The sequence below is a fragment of the Tamandua tetradactyla genome, chromosome 6, assembly GCF_023851605.1.
Source record: "Tamandua tetradactyla isolate mTamTet1 chromosome 6, mTamTet1.pri, whole genome shotgun sequence".
NCBI classification, from domain to species: Eukaryota; Metazoa; Chordata; class Mammalia; order Pilosa; family Myrmecophagidae; genus Tamandua; species Tamandua tetradactyla.
This window is the reverse complement of record NC_135332.1, coordinates 24,935,022-24,957,026: the sequence shown is the minus strand read 5'-3', so window position 1 is coordinate 24,957,026 and position 22,005 is coordinate 24,935,022. Positions and strand designations below refer to the sequence as shown.

The following is a 22,005-nucleotide window of genomic DNA, read 5'->3' as shown; positions in this document are numbered from 1 at the left end:
CAGAATAAAAATTTTTTTAATCCATGAAATTACTCTACACAGTGAATCCTAAGTAAATTATGGACTTTAATTACTAGTACAATTATAAAAATGTGCTACCATCAATTGTAAAAAGTGTTTCACACCAATGCAAGGTGTGGCCAGTGTATGGGAATCCTGTATTTTACGCATGATTGTTCTATAAACTCACAACTTCTCTAACAATATTTTAAAAAGAGAGGTTACTATAAATAACAGTACACCAACAAATGAGATAGCCTGGATGAAATGGCAAATTCCTAGAAACATACAAACTACCTACAATGACTCAAGAAGAAATAGAAGATTTCAAAAGACCAACAATAAATAAAGGGATTGAATCAGTAATCAAACACATCCCAACAAAGGGAAGACCAGGACCAGATGGCTTCACTGGTGAATTTTAGAAACATTCCAAGAAGAATTAAAATCAATCCTGCTCAAACTCTTCCAAAAAATTGAAGTGGAGGGAGGGAACATTTCCTAATTTATTTGACAAGGCCAACTTCACCCTAATAACCAAAGCCGGATAAAGATATCACAAGAAAATAAAATTGTAGACTAACGTCCACTAGGAATACACATGCAAAAATTCTTAGCAAACCAAATCACATTAAAAGAATTATAGAAGGACTTCCGGGTCAAGATGGCGGCTTAACAACGTGCGCATTTTAGTTCGTCCTCCAGAACAACTACTAAATAACCAGAAACAGTACAGAACAGCTCCCAGAGCCACGATTAGTGACCAGACACTCGGCGTACCCCAGTCTGGACCAGCTGGACCAGCTGCGAGCACCCCCCAGAACCGTGAGTTCCCAAAGCTGCTGCGGCCAGCGCCCCTCCCCCACAGGCCGCTTCCCAGAGGGGAAAGGAAAGGACTTTACCAGCAGGAGGGACTGGGCACAATCAAACACCAATTTGGAACTAATTAACGAATTCTGACTACTAAAAATAGGCCCCCAGCTTAGGTGAACCTGATCAAAGCGGAGGGTGCGCATTTTTGCCCCAGCGCCAAGGGGGCAGGACTGACAGAAAAAGGGGAAAAAAAAAAAAGAAGGAAACAGAGGTTTTTGTGGCTGTGTATCTACAAAGGCTTGACTGCCTCTGGATACAGTGGCAGGATTTTTCAGGCTGCAACTGCCCCAGGCATAGGCAGAAGTGAGCTCTTTTGGGGGCTTATCTGGAGCTTGTGCCTTCCCCAGGGGAGGGGTGAAGCCCCACCCAGGTGGAATCCCTCCATCAAGGAATTCAGACACCAGGGCTTGGTAATTTGAAGCCATTAAAACCAGCCTACAACCTCTCCTCTGTCTCCACCACGCCCCAGCAGGGAGAGTCTGCCAGAGTGGTGCTGCATCATCTTATGCTGGTGGGACCTGCAGTCAGACAAGCACCACACACAGGGCAGGATAAGAAAAACAGAGTCCAGAGACTTCACAGGAAAGTTTTTCAACCTGCTGGGTCTCATGCTCAGGGAAAACCGACGCAGGTGACTCTTTCCTCCTGATAGGAGGCCAGTTTGGTCTGGGAAAATCTGGCTGGGGTCTATAATATCTAAGTAGACCCTCCTAAGTGTGTGTGGGGGAAAGGTACCACACCAGCAGGGCAAGAAACAAGAAAACAAGAACTGAAAAATTCTCCTCTGTTAAACAAAACTTAAGCTAAAGGTCCAGATAAAGCTGAACAGAATGTCAAAGAACAGATAGACAACAAATTCATCCAGCAAGAAAACCCTAGATAAAAGAAGTGAAAACAATCTCCAGAATAAACCAATTAAGGTAATTAAATGCCTAGATGCCAGCAAAAAATAACAAATCACATTAGGAAAATTGAACATATGGCCCAGTCAAAGGAACAAACCAACATTTCAAATGATATACAGGAGCTGAAACAATTAATTCAGAATGTACGAACAGACATGGAAAACCTCATCAAAAACCAAATAATGAATTGAGGGAGGATATAAAGAAGGCAAGGAAAGAACAAAAAGAAGAAACTGAAAGTCTGAAAAAACAAATCACAGAACTTATGGGAATGAAAGACACAGTAGAAGAGATGAAAAAAACAATGGAAACCTACAATGGTAGATTTCGAGAGACAGAACATAGGATTTCAAAACTGGAGGATGGAACATCTGAAATCTGATAAGAAACAGAAACTATAGGGAAAAAAATGGAAAAATATGAGCAGGGACTCAGGAAATTGAAAAACAATATGAAGCACACAAATATACGTGTTGTGGGTGTCCCAGAAAGAGAAGAGAAGGGAAAAGGAGGAGAAAAACTATTGGAGGAAATTATCACTGAAAATTTCCCAACTCTTATGAAAGACTTAAAATTACAGATCCAAGAAGTACAGCGTACCCCAAAGAGAATAGATCCAAATAGACATACTCCAAGACATTTAATAATCAGAATGTCAGAGGTCAAAGAGAAAGAGAGGATCTTGAAAGCAGTAAGAGAAAAGCAATCCATCACATACAAGGGAAGCCCAATAAGACTATGCGCAGATCTCTCAACAGAAACCATGGAGGCGAGAAGACAGTGGGATAATATATTTAAATTATTAAAAGAGAAAAACTGCCAACAAAGAATTCTATATCCAGCAAAATTGTCCTTCAAAAATGAGGGAGAAATTAAAACATTTTCAGACAAAAAGTCACTGAGAGAATTTGTGACCAAGAGACCAGCTCTGCAAGAAATACTAAAGGGAACACTAGAGACAGATATGAAGACAGAAGAGAGAGGTGTGGAGAAGAGTGTAGAAAGGAAGACTATGAGTAAAGGTAAAAAGAAGGAATATTAGATATGACATAAAAAATCAAGAAGGCAAAATAGTAGAAGAAAGTACTACCCATGCAGTAGTAACACTGAATGTTAATGGATTAAACTCTCCAATCAAAAGATATAGTCTGGCAGAATGGATTAAAAAACAGGACCCATCTATATGCAGTCTCTACTCAAAGGACACGAGGCCAAGGATACTAATGGACATTTATACACCAATGTTTATAGCAGCATTATTAACAATTACCAAGAGATGGAAACAGCCAAAATTTCCATCAACAGACAGTTGGCTAAACAAACTGTGACATTTACATAAGATGGAATATTATGCAGCTGTAAGATAGAATAAAGTTATGAAGTATGTAACAACATGAATGGACCATAAGGACATTATGCTGAGTGTGATTAGCCAGAAACAAAAGGACAAATACTGTATGGTCTCATTGATATGAACTGACATTAGTGAATAAAGTTGGAATATTTATTTGGTAAACAGAGACCATCAGGAGACAGAAATAGGGTAAGATATTGGGTAATTGGAGCTGGAGGGATACACATTATGCAACAGGACTGAATATAAAAACTCAGAAATGGACAGCACAATATTACCTAACTGTAATACAATTATGTTAAAACACTGAAGGAAGCTGCATATGAGAATGATAGAGGGAGGAGGGCTGGGGCATAAATGAAATCACAAAGAAAGATAGACGATAAAGATTGAGATGGTGTAATCCAGGAATGCCTAGAGTGTATAACGATAGTGACTAAATGTACAAATTTTAAAAATGTTTTTGCATGAGGAAGAACAAAACAATGTCATTACTGCAGTGTGCTGAAAATAGATGGTACTTAATATTTTAAAATTTCAACTAATGTGTGAGACTAAAGCAAAAAATGTTTATTTGGTACAAATCTATACTTTGACTAGTGCATCTCCTAATATAACTTAGGTAGATATTTGATTGAACACCTTAAGTACATGGAACTTTATATAGGACATGGGATTTTGTTGGTTTGTCCAGGTGATGCCCTGATGAATCCCAGAGTGATTTGATCAGTGAGTAGAAAAGATTTGCAAATTCCCCTTCCGGGAATGGTGAGAACGGGGGAAAACTCAACTTCCTCAAGCTGAATTCTTGATATTCTCACAAGCAGTGTGGACAACCAAAGCTATAGGCTGAGCCCCCAGTCTTAGGGTTTGTTTATATGAAACTTAACCCCACAGGGGATAGGTCAAGCCTACTTAAAATTAAGCCTAAGAATCACCCCCAAGAGAACCTCTTTTGTTGCTCAGATGTGGCCTCTCTCTCCAGCCAACACAGCAAGCAGACTCACCGCCCTTCCCCTGTCTACGTGGGACATGACTACCAGGAATGTCGATCTTCCTGGCAGCATGGGACAGAAATCCCAGAATGAGTTGAGACCCAGCATCAAGGGATTGAGAAAACCTTCTGACCAAAAGGGGGAAGAGTAAAATGAGACAAAGTGTCAATGGCTGAGAGATTCCAAACAGTCAAGAGGTTATCCTGGAGGTTACTCTTATGCATTAAGTAGATATCACCTTGTTATCTAAGAGGAAATGGAGAGGCTGAAGGGAACTGCCTGAAAATGTAGAGCTGTGTTCCAGTAGTCATGTTTTTTGATGATGATTGTATAATGATATAGCTTTCACAGTGTGACTGTGTGATAGTGTAAACTTTGTGTCTGATGATCCTTTTATCTACCTTGTCAACAGATGAGAGGAACATATGGAATAAAAATAAATAATAGGGGGAACAAATGTTAAAATAGATTTAGTTTGAAATGCTAGTGATCAATGAAAGGGATCAGTAAGGGGTATGGCCTGTAAAAATTTATTTTCTGTTTGTTATATTTTTCTGTTGTCTTCTTATTTCTTTTTCTGAATTGATGCTAATGTTCTGAGAAATGATCATGATGATGAATATGCAACTATGTGATGATATTGTGAATTGCTGAGTGTGTGTTGGGAATGCTTGTTTCTTGTAATTTTTTTAATTAATAAAAAATTAAAAAAAAAGAATTATACACCATGATCAAGTGGGATCTATCCCAGGTACACCAAGGTAGTTCAATATAAGAAAATCAATACACTACATTAATGGAACGAAGTAAGAAAACCACTGAGCCCCTCAATTGATGCAGAAAAGGTGTTTGATGAGATCCAGTACTTCTTGATAAAAACACTCAGAAACTAGGAGTAGAGAGGAACTTCTTCAAAATAATAAAGGGTGTATATGAAAAACCTATAGCCAACATCATCCCCAATGGTGAAAGATGGGAGTTTTCCCTCTAAGGTCAGGACCAGGATACCTGCCACCCCCACGGTCATTCAACACTGGACTGGAGGCTCTGGTCTGAGCAAGCATGCAAGATAAAGAAATATAAGGCATACAAGTTGGAAAGGAAGAAATAAAACTTTCCCTATTTAAGGATGACACGATTCTATACAAAGAAAATCCTAAAATATCTACAACAAAGCTACTAGACGTAGTAAGTTCAGCAAATTGGCTGGGTTCAAGATCAACATACAAAAATCAGTAGAGTTTCTATACCAGTAATGAACAATCTGAGGAAGAAATAAAGAGAAATTCCATTTACAACAGCAACTAAAGGATCAAATATCTAGGAATAAATTTATCCAAGGGTGTAACGAACATGTAAATGGAAAACCACACACACACACACAAAAAAAACATTGCTGAAAGAAATCAAATGAGACCTAACAAGCAAAAGGATATTCCGTGTTCATGGACTGGAAGACTAAGTACTGCTAAGATATCAATTCTGCCCAAAGAAATCCCAAATAAAAAGCGAAAAATGGAACTTCATCATGCTAGCAAAGACACAATTTATAGAATAGGAGAAAATACTTAGAAACCACACATCTATCAAATGGTTAATACCCAGAATATATCAAGAAATCCTACAACTCAACAACAAAATACAAACATACCAATTCACAAAATGGGCAAAAGACTTTAAATGAATTTCTTCAAAGAAAATATACAGATGGTCAATAAGCACATGAAAAGCTGTCAATATCATTAGCCATTAGGGAAATGCAAAACAAAATCACGAGATACCATTTCACACCCAGTAGAATGGCTATTAGAGAAACAGAAAATAGCAAGCATTGGTGAGGATATGGAGAAATTGTAACATTCATTAACTGTTGGGAGGAATGTAAAATGGTGCAGCTGCTGTAGAAAACAGTTAAGCAGAAACTCAACTCAGAAAGTTAAGTATAGAAATACGATACGACCCATCAATTCCACTTCTAGGTATACACCAAAAAGAAATTGAAAGCAGAGACCTGAAAAGAAATTTGCACCTATGTTCCCAGAATTATTCCTAGAAGAAACCCAAATATGTGGTACATACATTCCTTTTTACAGCTGAATATGAATGTTACTCAGCCGTAAAAAGGAATGAAGCATTGATTGATGTGACAACGTGAACCTTAAAGATATCATATTGAGTAAGATAAGCCAAACCAAAAGGACAAATCTTGAATGACCTCACTGATGTGAAATAATTAGAATAAGCAAATTCATACAGTTGGAAATTAGCATACAGGTTGTCAGCGGCCAGGATGGAGGTAGGGAACGGGGATTTAATGCTTAATTGGTATACGGTTTCTGTTTGAGGTGATGGAACAGTTTTGGTAATGGATGGTAGTAGTAATAATAGCACAACATTGTGAAAGCAATTAACACCAATGAATTATATATTTGAATGTGCTAGGGAAAAATCTAGGTTGTATATATGCTACTAGAACAAAAAAACTTTTTAAAAAGCAACAACTACAGGACTCTATGACAGTGAATACTAATGTAAACTACAGATATATTAATAGTATAATAACAATATTTCATAAATTGTAACAAAGGTACTATACTAATGCAAAAACTTAATAGGGAAAACCATGTATATAAGAGGAAGGAACATGGGAACTCTGTTTTTCTGTGTGATTTTTCTGTAAACCTACAACTTATCCAAAAAAGAAAAAGCTGATGCTCATTTCAGTTACTGGAAAACTTTAAAATATGTTTGGAACTTGGGTATGTGAATCTACTTTGTCAATTAAAAATTTTATGAAATCTAAATAAAGTTAAAATATTTCTGAGGAAAATTTAGTACCCAAATTGGGATGTACTTTAAGGGTGAAATACATCAGATTTCAAAGAGTTAGTACAAAAAAGGGGATGTAAAATATCTCATTAATAATTTTCACATTGATTACATGTTGAAATGATCATGGTTTGAATATATTGGGATAAAGGAAATATATGATTAAAACTAATTTCACCTTTGCCTGTTTCTACTTTTTTTTAAGGTGGTTACTAGAAAATTAAAATTACGTGTGGCTCACATTATATTTGTACTGGACAGCACTGGTCTGTTACATAAATATTTTACATATTCCTATAAATTCTTGCTTATAATTTTCTAGTTCATATATGTTTTGTCCTTCTATGTTTTACTTAGAAAGAGAATATTTGAAAAGCAACTCTAAGAAGGTCTTACTGTATTTATTATTTTAGAAGGATATTATACTGAGTTATAAGTGTACAGTGTCACCTGGAAAAACTGCTATTTTTTAATATAATCCTTATAGAAAGATATATTTAAGAAGAGCAAATCTAGTGATTTTTTTATGGAACTTTTGGTGATTATCCACCATCTGTTCAGAGAATGTGTAATTCATTTTGTATGAATTTCTATTCATATTTAAAATCTATTCTAAAGCATATTTCAAAGGAATTCCATGCAGCATTCTCATCTCACTAACTTATTCTCAGAAAAACTTTCACTATCCATATAAAATGTCTAATAATTAAAGCAATGTGGTATATTCGGAGTCACGCTGATCTATGGAACAGAATAGACAAGAAGTAGATCTGAACATATATGAGGCCTTAGTATATTACAAAGATGGGCTTTCAAATTAGTGGGGGAAACCAGAAACTATCCCATAAATAGTACTGTAGATAATTGGCTAGCAATTTGAAATTGTTAATACACGTGATACACGTGAAACACTTAGTTCAGTGCTTCGCACATTGTAAGAATATGCGAAAATAAATATTATTTTAATTAGAGAAAAATAAAGCTAAATACCTACTTCACTTCTTATACAGAAATAGATTCAATATGATCTGAGAGACATAAAGCAAAAAATAAAAAATAAAAAAAGAAAGAAATCGACAAAACCAAAAAAAACATAAATAAAAAGATAAACAAATATTTAATAATCCTTGTGTAGGAATGGCTTTTCTAAGTATGCCTTGATAACCAGACCAGAAAGAATAAGACTATCAAATGAGACTACATACAATTCAAATATTTTTGTATGGCAAAAAATACTATACAATCTTGATAGCCAAAAAACAAAACTAGAAGGAAATTATTTGTAATAGTAAGACAAAAGAATCTCTGAGAAAATGCAAATACCTACAACAGAAAAGCAGACTAGTGATACAAAAAGGCAAATCACAAAAAAGAAACAAAATAGCCAATAAACTTATGAAGCTACGCCCAACCTTGCTAGAAATCAAAGAGACACAAATAAAAACAAGAGACTGGTAAAGAGAAAAAGGTGGTCAACACTCAGTCATTGAGGATGCGGGGAAATGGCTGTCACCTTCATGCACTAATTACTGGTGGGCACGGAGACTGGGAGAGTCTTTTTGGAGGGCATTTGGCACTATGCAAATGACTCAGCAATTCCACTTCTACAACTTACTGTAAGAAGATGGTCGGATAAGTGTGAAGAGATGCACTCAGTATCAGAACCTGCACCACTGTGTTCTTTATAAAAGTGAAAAATTAGAAGCAATCTAAACATATATTAATAAATATTAACAGATTAACTAAATTAAGGTAGGGGTATACAATGGAATGCAATCCTTTAAAATGATAAAATACATTGATATTTATTGAGTTTCTGGGGAAATAAGTACCAACTGAGTCCACAGATAACAAGATCATACTGTAAGTTTGTTTTCAACATGAATTTGGATTATTTCTCTCCTGTCCATATTCACCCACCTCCACTGTCTGTGTTAATAGAGAGCTGGATGTTTATATTAGGGGATCTTAACTTGTATCATAGCATGAACCCTTGAAATGTATGTAAAGTTTTATGTGCATGAATATTTTATTGGAAAGAGAGTCAATGGTTTCATTAGTCTCAAGAAGTTGCCTGATCCCCAAATGGTTAAAAAATCACTGATATATAGTTTAACGGACTAAGTTGTTATCTAACTTTACCTTAAAAAGTATTTATAATTTACAGCTCATTCATTCATTAGTCAACAAATATTTATTTAATACTTACTAAGTCGTGCCTGGATTGGTAGCCCAGTAACTGTAAAATCTTGGCATAAACTTCTTTACTCTCTTTGGAAGCATTTTTTAAAAATACATTGTGCCAGTTTGAAAGTATTATGTATTCCAGAAAAATCATGTTTTATGATTTTTCTGATTCCATCTTGTGGAGGCAGCTGTTTTTTAAATCCTGATTCAATGCTGTAGGTTGGAATTTTGATTAGATTATTTCCACAGAGATGTGACATGCCCAATTATGGGTGTTATCTTTTGGTTAGATGGAGATGTGACTCCACCCATTTGAGGTTGTCTTGATTAGTTTACTGGAATCCTTTAAAAGGGAACATTTGGAGAAATCTCAGAAATGACAGAGCTTACAGAAATGACAGAAGCCTGAGTCAACAGAAACTTCACAGTAGAGCTGACAAGGTGCAGACATGTGGAAAATAGAGACACAGATGTTCAGAGATGCTTGGAGCCCAGCAGACATTGCCATGAGATTCTAAGCAAGCCAGAACCTGGAGCAAGCCAAGGGAAGCCAAGAGATGAAAGCCAGCCCTGGAGAGGTAAAGTGAGGAACCCCCACAGGAACAGAGGCTGAAGGCATCAGAGCCCAGGAGCAGGGAGCAGCAGATGGCAGCCACGTGACTACCCAGCTGACAGAGGAGTTCCTGACCCATCGGCCTTTCTTGAATGAAGGTAACCTCTTATTGGTGCCTTAATTTGGACACTTTTACTTTCTTAGAACTGTAAACTTGTAATTTTTTAAATTTCCCTTTATAAAACCCATTCCATATCTGGTATACTGCATTTCGGCAGCTTTCAAACTAACACACACATACGTACAAAACCCCCCAAACTCCTCTAGGCAGTTAAGGAGCAAAAAATGAGATTAAAGAGTTTCAAGCAAAATTATACGGTTAATTTCTGGAATAAGTAATTTTAATTTATTTTACAGTCTTTTGACCCTTGCATACATTTGAGCTCCTTTAATGAATATAACTGTAAGATTTATGGACTTGGAAAAAGACTCCCCTTTGTAAGGATACACAAGTCTTCACAGATTATACATAAAGACTAAAACATAATCACTTAATGAGTTCCAATGAAAAAGTAATAAATCATTTTATATATTTTAAAAATATGTTTTATAATTTATTGATACCATATTATAAAATATATGATGCCAAATTTAAGGCCCCAACTTTACTTGGTTTTTTAAACCATCTCATGGTTTGGTGAAAATGAATCAGATACATAAGAAAAGAAAGGGATTATGCTAACTGGGAACAGAATAAGAAAGAAAGGGATTATTGTAACTAATACAATAATAAGGTATTAATGAAACAGAATTCAAGGAAAATCAGCAACTATAAAGGAACTGAAATAAAAGGAAAACATAATTTAGGATTAGGATTAATTTAGGAGAATACCAAATTTTCAAGATGCAGAGGAGATAAGAAGTGACAAGCAGAAAGAACCATAAACTCAACAGAAGGATTTATTTACATAGACATATTGAGTAATACATGTTTATAGTTTTATCTTTAGTATGCAAAAACATTTCTTTATCCGCATGAATTTTAACTTGCTACTTATGGGTTTAGGATTAAAAGGCACTTAAAGGGGTGCACGGGTGGTTCAGTGGTAGAATGCTCGCTCACCTTCCATGCGGGAGACCCGGGTTTGGTTCCCGGACCAAGCACCAAAAAAAAGAAAAAAACAAAGGCACTGAAGGTATATTTGATTTATTTTATGTTTTAGTATTCCCCAAACGGATTTAATATAAAATTCTGTGATAGCAAATTCCCATCATAATAAATTACTAAGCACAATCCAAGTTAAGGTTGTTTTTTTTAATTATTTATTTTTTATCAGAGCACTTGTAGGTTTTTACAAGGTAGATTTTTACTGACTTGAATTTAACATGAAATAAGCAGGTCTTCTGTTGGGCTCAAAAATGTACTTTTTAGGATTGTAATTTTATTTGCTATAAAATGATAAGACCAGAATAGCCATGTTCCAAAATTCTCTTAAAAGATCAACTTGCCCCCTTTGCAACATGAGAAAAACTAGAATGGGCATAACCCAAATATCCGTAAAGATTGGGAGAAGGATCAAAGGAGAAGAAGGAGTTATAATGGAGAAGTTAGGATTTAACAAATGAATATGACTGCTGAATCATTATACTGATAATTCTTTTTAGTCTCTAATATCTTGGAGCAGCTAGAAGGAAAAACCTGAAATTGTGGAAATGTAACTGATACAAACTTTGAAATCTGTTCCATAATTAATTGTTAAAATATACTTTGAAATTTATTGCTGTTATATATATGCTATATTTCACAATAAAAAATGTCTTAAAAAGATCAAATTGCCATTTATTTTCATTCTTTAAATTCTTAAAAATTTCAAATGCTCTTAAACACTAATTCTAGCTACAAAAAAAAGATTTGATGTGAATTTAATTAAGGGAGACTACAATACATGTCTCTGGTATTAGCACGGACATATATCCAAGAGAAAATATCTTTCTCTAGACATTTCCTTTACCAGATATTTCCAAATAAATACCATAAAAACATTTAGAGAAGTCATTAAGTATGACTAATGGAATTACAAGACAGATAAATGTATAAGATGAGCAACCTTTGTAGTATCATAATGAAAAAGGTAGCAGAACAAAGCAAATGCAGAAAACATATTGAAATAATAGTGTTTAGGGTTGCAAGAAGTTAAAATAATCTAGGTCATTTTTTTCAAAAGTTGAAAAACACACATACACTTTCAGCATGAAATAACTAGAAACTCAGCAGAGTACATACACTGTAAAATAATATAATTCTCCATCACGTCTATGTAAAAATATGGATCATTCCACCAAGAATAGAAAATAACTCACTCCCCAAGCTCAAATTATTTTAACTCTGAAAAGGTAAAGATAATTCTTCAACAAAGGATGCCATATAGCAGGGATACTATACAAGAAATTTAACACAAACATCACAATCTGCTCCTAAAAATGAAACAAAAGCTATTTTAAAAGTAATTTTCCCGATTACAAACTACTCCCGATGTATTATTACAGAATGTTTATTATAGAAAAACTTTAAAGTAATAGTGAAAAAAATCCAGAATCCCACAAACCAGAAGAAATCACTCTCTTTTCCATGCCTATTATCTTTTTTTATAAGGACAATTGTATGTGATTTTTTGTAGTATTCCATTGAATAGATATACCTCAATTTAGTTCAACAATCTTCAAATGCTGAACATTGAGGTTGTTTCCAATTTAATGTTACCATAAAAAACATTGTGAGGAACAACCTTATACATGAATTTTTGAGCATTTTTCAGATTATTTCTTAGAAAGAAATTAATCTAAATGGAACTAAGTCAAATGGCATGTATGACTTCCAATATATGTATCAGTCTGCTCTCCAAAAAAGTACCAATTTAAACTATGACAAATGAGTATGAAGGTCCCAATTTCCCCACATTTCTAAACAATACCTTTTCCCCCCAATATTTTTAATTTTTGCAAATCTATTAACTTGAAAAAATATTATTGTTTTTATTTGCATTTCTTGATTTCTAGTGCAGCTGAACACAATCTCATAATTATTGGCCATCTGAGTTACTTCTTTTGTTCATTTTCCCATTGGAGGAACAATTTTTTTTTCTTATTATTTGTATGAGCTCTTTTTTTTAATGCTCTTTTATTGAAATATATTTACACACCACAGAAACATTTGAGTATAAAATCACTAGTTGTATGAGTTCTTTATATATTAAAAATATCAACCCATAACACTGTCACATTTGTTAAAAACATTTTTCTTATTTCATCATTTACCTTTGGTTTCTAGCATTTTTGTCATAAAGAAATTTTAATATTTATGTAGCCAAACCTGTCCATATTTTCTTTTATGGTTTACTCCATACAAGCCACTTTATCCTGTTTAAATTTACCATTATAACTGGAACTTAATGTTTTCTCCAAACTGGACCAATTCATATTTGGATAATAAAAATTCAAAACATTTTTTCGACAATTTTTAAATGTTGGCTTAAAGCAATGTTATTTTACTTAAGGACCCATTCCTTTAAAACTATATGTTTTGCTCTGGTATTGCAAAATCAACGGATCATGCTTCATCACCAACTCAGCATGTTAACTGTAGTCACCATTCAGAGAGGCAAGTATTTTCTATTTTGTTTTGTCACCTTCAACAGTTAAGGAAGAAGACTGATCTTTATATATATTACAATGAAATGAGCATTTTTACTTGATAAACTCACTACAAAAAAACCCCTCTTACCTTTAAAAAGAAAAAAAAGTGGGGGATACTTGTGTTGCATCTCTACGTACTAGATCTTCCCTATCTTTTGGGGTAAGGTTCTACAATGTCCAATTCTCCCTATAATCCCCCTCCCTTTCCACCAGGATGAAATGAACTAAATCCCAAAGACATAAAAATCCACAGGGAGGACCTGACTGTTGCATTTTATAAAGAGCTGTGTATTTCGGTATCTCTATTGTTTGCTACCTTTACAAGCTACATGATGACCAAAAGATTTTCAAAAACAAATTTTTGAAAAAAGAGAAAAGAATGGAGATAACAGTATTTCTGAGAGAACATGTTGACAAATACTTAAATCTATGAATATCTTACAGAATGCTATATTATAAAGCCGGTAAACTCCAATTTTTAGTACATTAGCAGATTAAATGTTTAGCAGTTTCTTTTCATATATGCTTCAACGACATTTCTGAATGTAGCCTATTTAAAACATTTTCCCCAGGTTGGATTTTAAAAATCCTATTCTTCACAAAAACACAGTGATTGCCACCAGCTATAGGCTCTGAAGTTCAGACAACACAACAGTTTTTCACAAACTTTCTAATTTACTCTCCCCTAAAGTCTGGAAACCCCCACTGGAGGCTTTTTACACTCATCAGACCTAGAAAAAATGTATTTTTAATTGTAGGGTCCAACTGACACAAACAAGGAAATTCTGAGTTATAGATACTTCACATTAAGCTTTTTCCACTGACATTGTAACTTCTGTCAACATTCAAAGAAAATTCAACCCTGGTCAAAGGTGACAGTTTAACAATCCTGGAAACCAACATGTTCTGTTTATTTGACCAAATTTACATTCTCTGTGCAGGGAATTGAAGTTTTTCTCATCCCTGACTGGATCTCCCAAATTCATATCACTGCACTTGGGGGTTGCATGTTACCTCTCTGTGAATTAACTTCTCAACTGTCCCAACCCTCCCGACAAGGAAAAGTGCTGAGAGAAAGTAAGCATCAGATATGAAAAGGAATGTATTTCTGAGCCTAGATTTTCATTACCCTCACAAAACACTAGCCATACAATAAGGTTCTGTTGCCCTAAAAATTAGCTCAAATAATTAAAATTCTTAAAGTCTCTCTACCTCAGAACTCTAAATATTCGTTCTAAGAAGCATCAACAAAACAAAAATAGGACTATAAGTCCTTCAAAATAGAGTTGTAAATAAAATGAGCTGGATACTACAGTTCTCAGTCAACTGACGCGCATGTCATATGACTCCACCCCACTTGCACAAATGATCTTTTTGTTGGTAAACAGAGGCCATGGAGACAGGTTATAACTCTTCCTATGATGTATATGGCAACACTTATGGAAGAACGGTAAAGGACAACTTAGAGGAAAAATATCACTTCCTCTATTTTAATACAATTTATTCCAGGATTATATCCTATAATTGGAAAAATACCTATCATCTTTATAAACTTAAAAAAAACTCAAACATATATTTTTACACGTAAACATATTTTCTATTGAAAACCACAACCACAACGCAAGAGTCCATTTTCAAACACAAGGAAATTTAAGAAGCTAAATGTCTTATTGCAAAGTTGCAGTTACCCGGCTCCCATGCAGGGCAGTGGTTAGGGATATAGGCTTTGCCAGGTCCATTTCCAACCCTGCCATTGCTAACAATGTGACCTTGGACAAATGACTTAACTTCTCTGGGGTCGTTTCCTCATTTCCATCTGGAGATAATACCTAGCTCTCTGAGGAGCCTGAGTTCAAACATGGCAAGAGCTTAAAACAGTGTTTGCTTGTCACATCGTAACTGTGCAGTATTAAGTATTATTTTATATAATCTTTATATTCTTAGGCATTGGAACATTTTTTCAAACTCTGAGTTTTGGACATAATTTTAAGTACCTTAAAAATTAATTTCTATTTGCGTCTTAAAGGAATGGCATGACAATTATTATATAAGATAATTAGGATCTCCCCTCCCAGATGAGCCCATGGTAAGTAGCATTAAGGCCTAGAGCGGTTAAGACAAGCCATGATTTTTCATACAAATCATGGATGTGACTAGCTGGTAACTTTGGCTTGATTTCTCATACGCAAACACACAAAAGAAATCCCCTCCAGGGGAAAACAAGCAGTATTAGAACACAGTTGGGTTTGTCCTGTTATCATTGCTAGGTAAGGCCAAATTCGCTTTTACTAGTCTGATGGGCACTGAAACTATTAGTCACCAAATTAATCCCAACAAATGAAAATAACTAACTGGATCACTGATGTATTTCCCCTTGTCTTCCCCAACCTTTCTCTAACTAGTCAGAAAGGAAAGTTTTCATGTTTTCTGAGAATCTCATTTCTTCTCTTAAACCATACTCTGTATCTTAGTATAATTTTAAAAAATGAGTCAGTACAAGCACCTCAAAAAACTAGTAGTGCATAGACTACGGAGATAGTTCTCTTTATAAGTGAAATCTACAAAAAATTTAAAAAGTATTATCCAGAGTGCCAAAGGCAATAAAAGTGTAAATGGAGAGTGAGTGTTACAGTAGATTTTTGCAAGCTAGCTTCTAAAAGCAGGTAGAAAAAGATGTATATTATTCATCAATCAATATATGTATCTTTTATCCTAATGATAAAATCGACATGATTATTAAAATGAACCCAAAGAAGAAACATTCTGTGCGTGACAAATTACTTCTTTCTTGAATATTTTGAGGGTGGATGGGAGGTCAAAATATTCTATGTAAAACTTATTTGTAAATTGCATTCTACATTAACTGTATAGTATGCTAATGAAATATTCTTTTAGTAACATGATCCAAAAGAAAATACAGGAGAGTTAAACTGTCCCTAAACTGCAAACACATTTAAATGTTAATTTAACTAGGAGTCTTGCACTTCTTGGAATAAAGTTAAAGGCCAGAAAAGTATTGCTTCAATCACTGACACAATACTATATATACTCCTTTCAAGGATGCATTCCTCAAAGCCCCTCATAACTCATTTTCCAAAAGTTTTATTAAAAGTGACCAACTACTTAAAAACTTACGGCAGAGTCATGGAAGAGTTTTACAACTAACGATGATTCATCCAGAGGTCTGCTACCATACCCTAAATTTCTTCTTGTTCTTATTTAACTTCTCCATGACATTCTGTATGGCTTTTAGTTGAGATCAGAAAAACTGCTACAGTCACTGCTTAACACATGGGGTTCTGTATTGCATAAATCTATGGTGGCTCCTCTTTAAAGCTTTGACATGATTCAACTCTATCTTGGTGGTGTACATTTTCCAGGTACTGGAAGGAGAAAGATATGAGCAGCTCCATTTTTCTGTCAATTGTATCTTTGTTGTCATTGTTCTTGCTGCTTTAAGACCCCTTCCAACGCTGTTAAACTTTGAAGAAACTTGGGAAAGACGCCAGGAGGCCTTGCCTTCTCAGATGCGCATGCAGGCTTTGTTCAGTAAAGCTGCCGTGAGCCAGCACCATGGGTCCAGAGCAAACCACCATGGCATCCCATGTTGCTCTTTATGTTTAAGATGTGACACACAAGAAGGTTAACACGTGGACCTAATTTTGAAAATATAAACAGGAAGCACCCCCACCCCAATATTACCATTTAAAAAAAAAAAGGAAACCAAACCTCAAAGATACCTTCCAAGGAAGTCATGGGTGTAACCAAAACTAACAAAAGTAATAAAACATGATCTAAAATGCTGAAACCACCAAACGTGGGGGTCTCTTTCAACCCACTAAAAATCTAACACCTGTAAATAACCCTTTCCTTTTGATTAGTAAAAAAAATCATAAATTTGGACATGTAAAATCTTCTCTACACTGGCTTGGGTTTTTCAATAGTAAAGGATGATCACTAATGAGAAGAAAACATCCAATGTCAATATTTTACACCAAACAAGAGCACTATAATTAAGAGTGAATGCAATTTTTAAAAAACTATCACTCTGATGTTTACGATTTAAATGTTCAAAAAACTGTCTGATCAATGGAAACTAGATTGTTGAATGTGACTTTCTTATTCCCAGAAGTTAGCATAAAACTGTTGTGTTTCCAACATTGCAGGGGAAAAAATACTTCTGATTTTAGAACAGTTATATTCGCAACATTCAGATTAAAAAAAAATTTTTTTCCTTTAAACACCACATATATTTGGGTACAGTGATACTTTAGATATATATATATAGATATATACATTTTACTTTTAAATCCTCATGTTTTCAAGGTAAGTAATAATCTTAGTACAGGATACAGTCAAACCATGATACATTTCAGTGATTTTTATAGAGAGTCACATATTTAATATAAAGGTACATTATACTGAATAAAAATATAAGTGTGAAATTCTCGAGTTTTAAATTAGAATTTCATGAAGTGCTTTTCATAAAGTATTACATGCAAATAGTGATTTAGTAGATATAATTTCTTTAATAAAGGCACTTTGAAAAGTTATTGGCACATGGCATTTTGTCTCACCTGTTTTGTTTTTAATCCCAAAGCCGCTTCACATGTCTTCTTTTCTACTTTGTTTAAATTTTTCTTAACAATTCATCATCTGAACATCCAGCTCTGCTATAGAATAAGGTAATCTGCAATGTGTCACTTTTAAAGGTCAATTTTCAGGCAGTTTTAGGAATTTACCAATTTCTCTAGTTTATAAATGGGTTCTTAATGATTGTAAGAAAATTACACTCAAGTAGCAAATTTCGAGCCAACAGACTAATGCAGAGTCCATGACTTGAGATAATGTTGTAAATACATGTTGTATCTTCAGTGTTTTCTGTTGTTTACTCAGGGCCACCTACACATAAACTGATGGGTTTAACAGGTACAACATTCACTCTGTCCAACTGAAGGATGTTCTGTATTTTGGTTTTGTTTGTTTGTTTTTTGATTCACAGACTGGGAATACCACTTTAAAGACGGTTATTTCCACAGCTGCTCCTCTAATTCCAACCACCATGACATTCAGAAACCTTCAGAATACTGGGAAAACATTGCTCCAGAAACCTGCAAAGTTTTTTCTGAACCTTTCAATCCACTTACACGTGAACTAAGAGAAGGATAGAAGCTCTGCTTAGAGAGGCCTTTTGAGTAACTTGCCAGGTAGTGCATCCTCCACTATGGTGGTCTCTAATGTTCCCAACAAGATCCTAGCCAGTGGTCTGCAGTGAGCTGACACTTCCTACTTTTTGGAGAGGTTGGAAAGGGTAAATAAAATGTCATTGTCTCGGGAAATAGAGTATAGCATGCTTTCTTCCAAAGGAAGGACATGGTTTGAATGTCTGAGTATTCCCTGGCTCTTAACTAAAATATAAATTTCAGACACATCCATTTGTTGAGCTTATTGTCCATCAATTTCTACTACTTCCTAATTGACAATTTCTTGCAAACTGGAGCCAGATATCATAGGGCACTCATGAACAAAAATCCTTATACTGAGACTTCCAAAATATCTATTTTCTTACAGTTCCCAGATTTTCATTCTATATTATACAAGTCTGACAGCTTATTTAGGTCATACCACTATCTACAGGAAAGTCATTTATATACCTGTTACTCTCATAGCAACCTGTTCTTCAGATACCTCCCCATTATCTCGCAAGGCAGTAAGATAAATTGTGATGCTGTTGCGTGGAGCTGAGGATGGCAGCTCAGAAGCACTGGTCATCTGCCATTGGGTGGCTGACAGTGCTGGAGCTCCAGCAGCCTCAGGGCAAGCCCACCCAATGAGGTCCACGGGGCACCCTTCATCCATCCACAGATAACTTTTTTAAAATTTTTATTAGGGAAGCTGAAGGCCTACCAAAAATAATTTGTAAACATTATTTTTATTATGAAGTTCCAGATTCAAAGTTCTTTGATACTTTATTATATAGTAAAAGGATATTTTTTCTGAAGAGCGCAGTAAACTGGCATTGTCAGGTAACTTTTTTTTAAAAGTATGCTTCAAAAATAAAAATAAAAGAATAAATTTCAAATGCTCAAAACAAGTGAATAAAAACTGTTGCTTTTTTGTTTCCTTTTGTAGTAATAATGTGTAATCTGTCCTCTAATATTGGGGAAATAATCTGAATAACTTTATGAGATACATGCATATTTGTAGGGCACTAGAAGAGGGTTAGTGTTTTTCCTCTGATTCTACATTCTACTTGCAACCTAATCTTGACCATGTTATTTACATATTTATAACATCTTCCTTATAGAGTAACATGCCACAAGCATATTCATAAATATAAACCTAACATAAATAAAAAATAATCTGAATACTAATGATATAAGTTGGAAAAAATTGACATGAATACCAAAAAAGCAATAAATGACACTCTTCACTGTTCTCTATGTGTTTTTTTAATATGTAAATAAAATAAAAGACAAAATCAATTGAGAGCAAGAAAATGGAGGTGAAATGAGAAGTCAGGGCACAATAGGAAGTGCTGACCAAAATATTTATGTTGTAACACTCCAAACAATGAGAGCACTTTTTTCCCTTCATATCATGAAATACCTATTTAAAAAACATATCTACCTTAAATTTCTTAACACAATCCACATTAACATCCTCTTGGCTAAATATGAATACTGAAGAGGCAAGGACTAGTGAAAAGGAAGGATAATTTATTCAGGTAGGTACACAGAAAAGATTTTGTGCAGAATTTAACTCCAAGTTGTGCAATAACCTAACTGCTGATGATAAAAATCAACTCCTTTTTTCTGATGTTTTGCTTTTTTAAAAGAAGGTCTCTCTATTCCTTCTCTACTAGGTGCTTGAAGAGTTTCATCTACCAAAGGCTACGGAAAACAAATAATTTACTAAATAACATTTATGTGACCTAAGGTGTGGTATTGTTTTAATTAAATATGACAGAATCACAAGTAAATTTTTCTTAAAATCAGTTCTTTCTCACATTTAGCACAATCGATTTTGTGATCTTCCATGAGATGAAAACTGGTTTTTAAAAAAATACACAATCAATAGGATTCCCCCCATTTGAAATTATCAAAGCCTATCCAATGTTCATAAAGTGTTGCAAAATGAAATTAGAAAAATACAAAAGGCATACTAAATAAAATACACCCTCCTCTAGGAACAATAGCCAATGAATAGAAACAGAATAATAAAACATAAACAAGTTAACAATACAGAAGAATGTTGGGAAAAGAGGCCAAGTTCTTCACTGAACAATAAAATCAAAATTATTTCAGAGAATGCAGACACAACAGCTGAAAGCTTATTAGGGCCCAGGAGACCATCCAATCGTTTTGGAAACCTAAGATATAAGCAGACTATAAACACCACATGAAGACTAAAAGAAAAATTATATAAGCCCAGTATAATAGTTGGTGACACAGTAACCTTTTCCAGGAGCACTCCCCACAAAGACATTCATTCCAGAGACAGTTTATGGACTGTGTTTTAGGCAAAGACCTACTACTTCACTGTGCTTTGGGAAAAGCACTGATCTGAGAGTCATCTACCTAAATGTCAGTCCCCAAACTCCTAACCAGCCATGTGAACTGAGAAGGCCACTTACTCCACCTAGCTGGGCCTCAGGTTACTCATCTGTAAAATAAAACAATGTTGCATAATCACTGAGGTCCTTTCCAGCTCTAACATTCTATGACCCACTTTGGGTACTATTTATTTGATACAAAGATATGACCGGGATCTATAGGGGACAAGAAGAAAGAGGGCTGGGCATAGCTCTTTGGAAAAGAGAGAATAGGTGTGTCTCCTTTAGCCTTTAAAATTCTGGTGGTTTTTATTAATCCCGTCTTCCTAAAAGCCGGCACTGTTTCTTCTTCGTTGCCCTTCCCATCATTGCTGGCTACAAGTGTTGGCAAACGTCTCTTGCTCCACGCAAGTTCTTTCCTCTTTGATCAACCAGACCATCTTGCCAGATCCCTTTAGCCTCAGACCAGCTTTTGTAACACAACAACTCCCCTCCCGGCTCTGGCTCTCCGTATCTACCCCTGACACTAGGAGCATTTTTTTTTTTTAACTCTTTATCCCTGGCTAGGAAAAAAGAAAACACCGCATCCACTAACACACGTATAAGCCCAGGCCCGGCGGGTCCTGATGTGGGATCCCGCACCCCAGAGGCTCATCAAAATGTTCGTATTTGTTGTCTCGTCTCCTTATAAGGCACAGTTGTTCCCTGAGGCTTTGCAAATACTAGCACCCGCCAGACACCCTTGGGGTCATCCCAACCCCCGGAGTCGCAGACACCTCTTCTGAGAAAAAGGAAACGCAAAAAGGCAGGGTCCATTCGGAACGGCAACATGAGGGCGTAAGGTGGACGCAGCAGCCCCCTCGCTCCCCGGGGTTCGCAGAGGGGTCGCTCACACCCACCCAGGCAACCGCGCACGCAGTCTTCACTCCACACCTTCCGCCCCGCCACAGCCTCCGCACCGACCCTGGTGCGCCCCGAGAGCCCCAGCATCACACCCGACCCCCCTCTGCCCCTACCGCACCCCCGAGCCCAGCGCGCATCCACCGCGGCCGCCTCCCGTC

General features: G+C 35.5%; 1 protein-coding gene and 1 pseudogene across 2 annotated transcripts in view; both read right to left on the bottom strand.

Annotated features, from left to right (window-relative positions):
- Positions 1-22,005, bottom strand: part of STAT5B (signal transducer and activator of transcription 5B) — a 95,819-nt gene that overhangs the window by 64,259 nt on the left and 9,555 nt on the right. The gene's annotated exons all lie outside the window — the stretch shown is intronic.
- Positions 2,707-21,906, bottom strand: LOC143687397 (glycoprotein integral membrane protein 1 pseudogene; annotated as a pseudogene).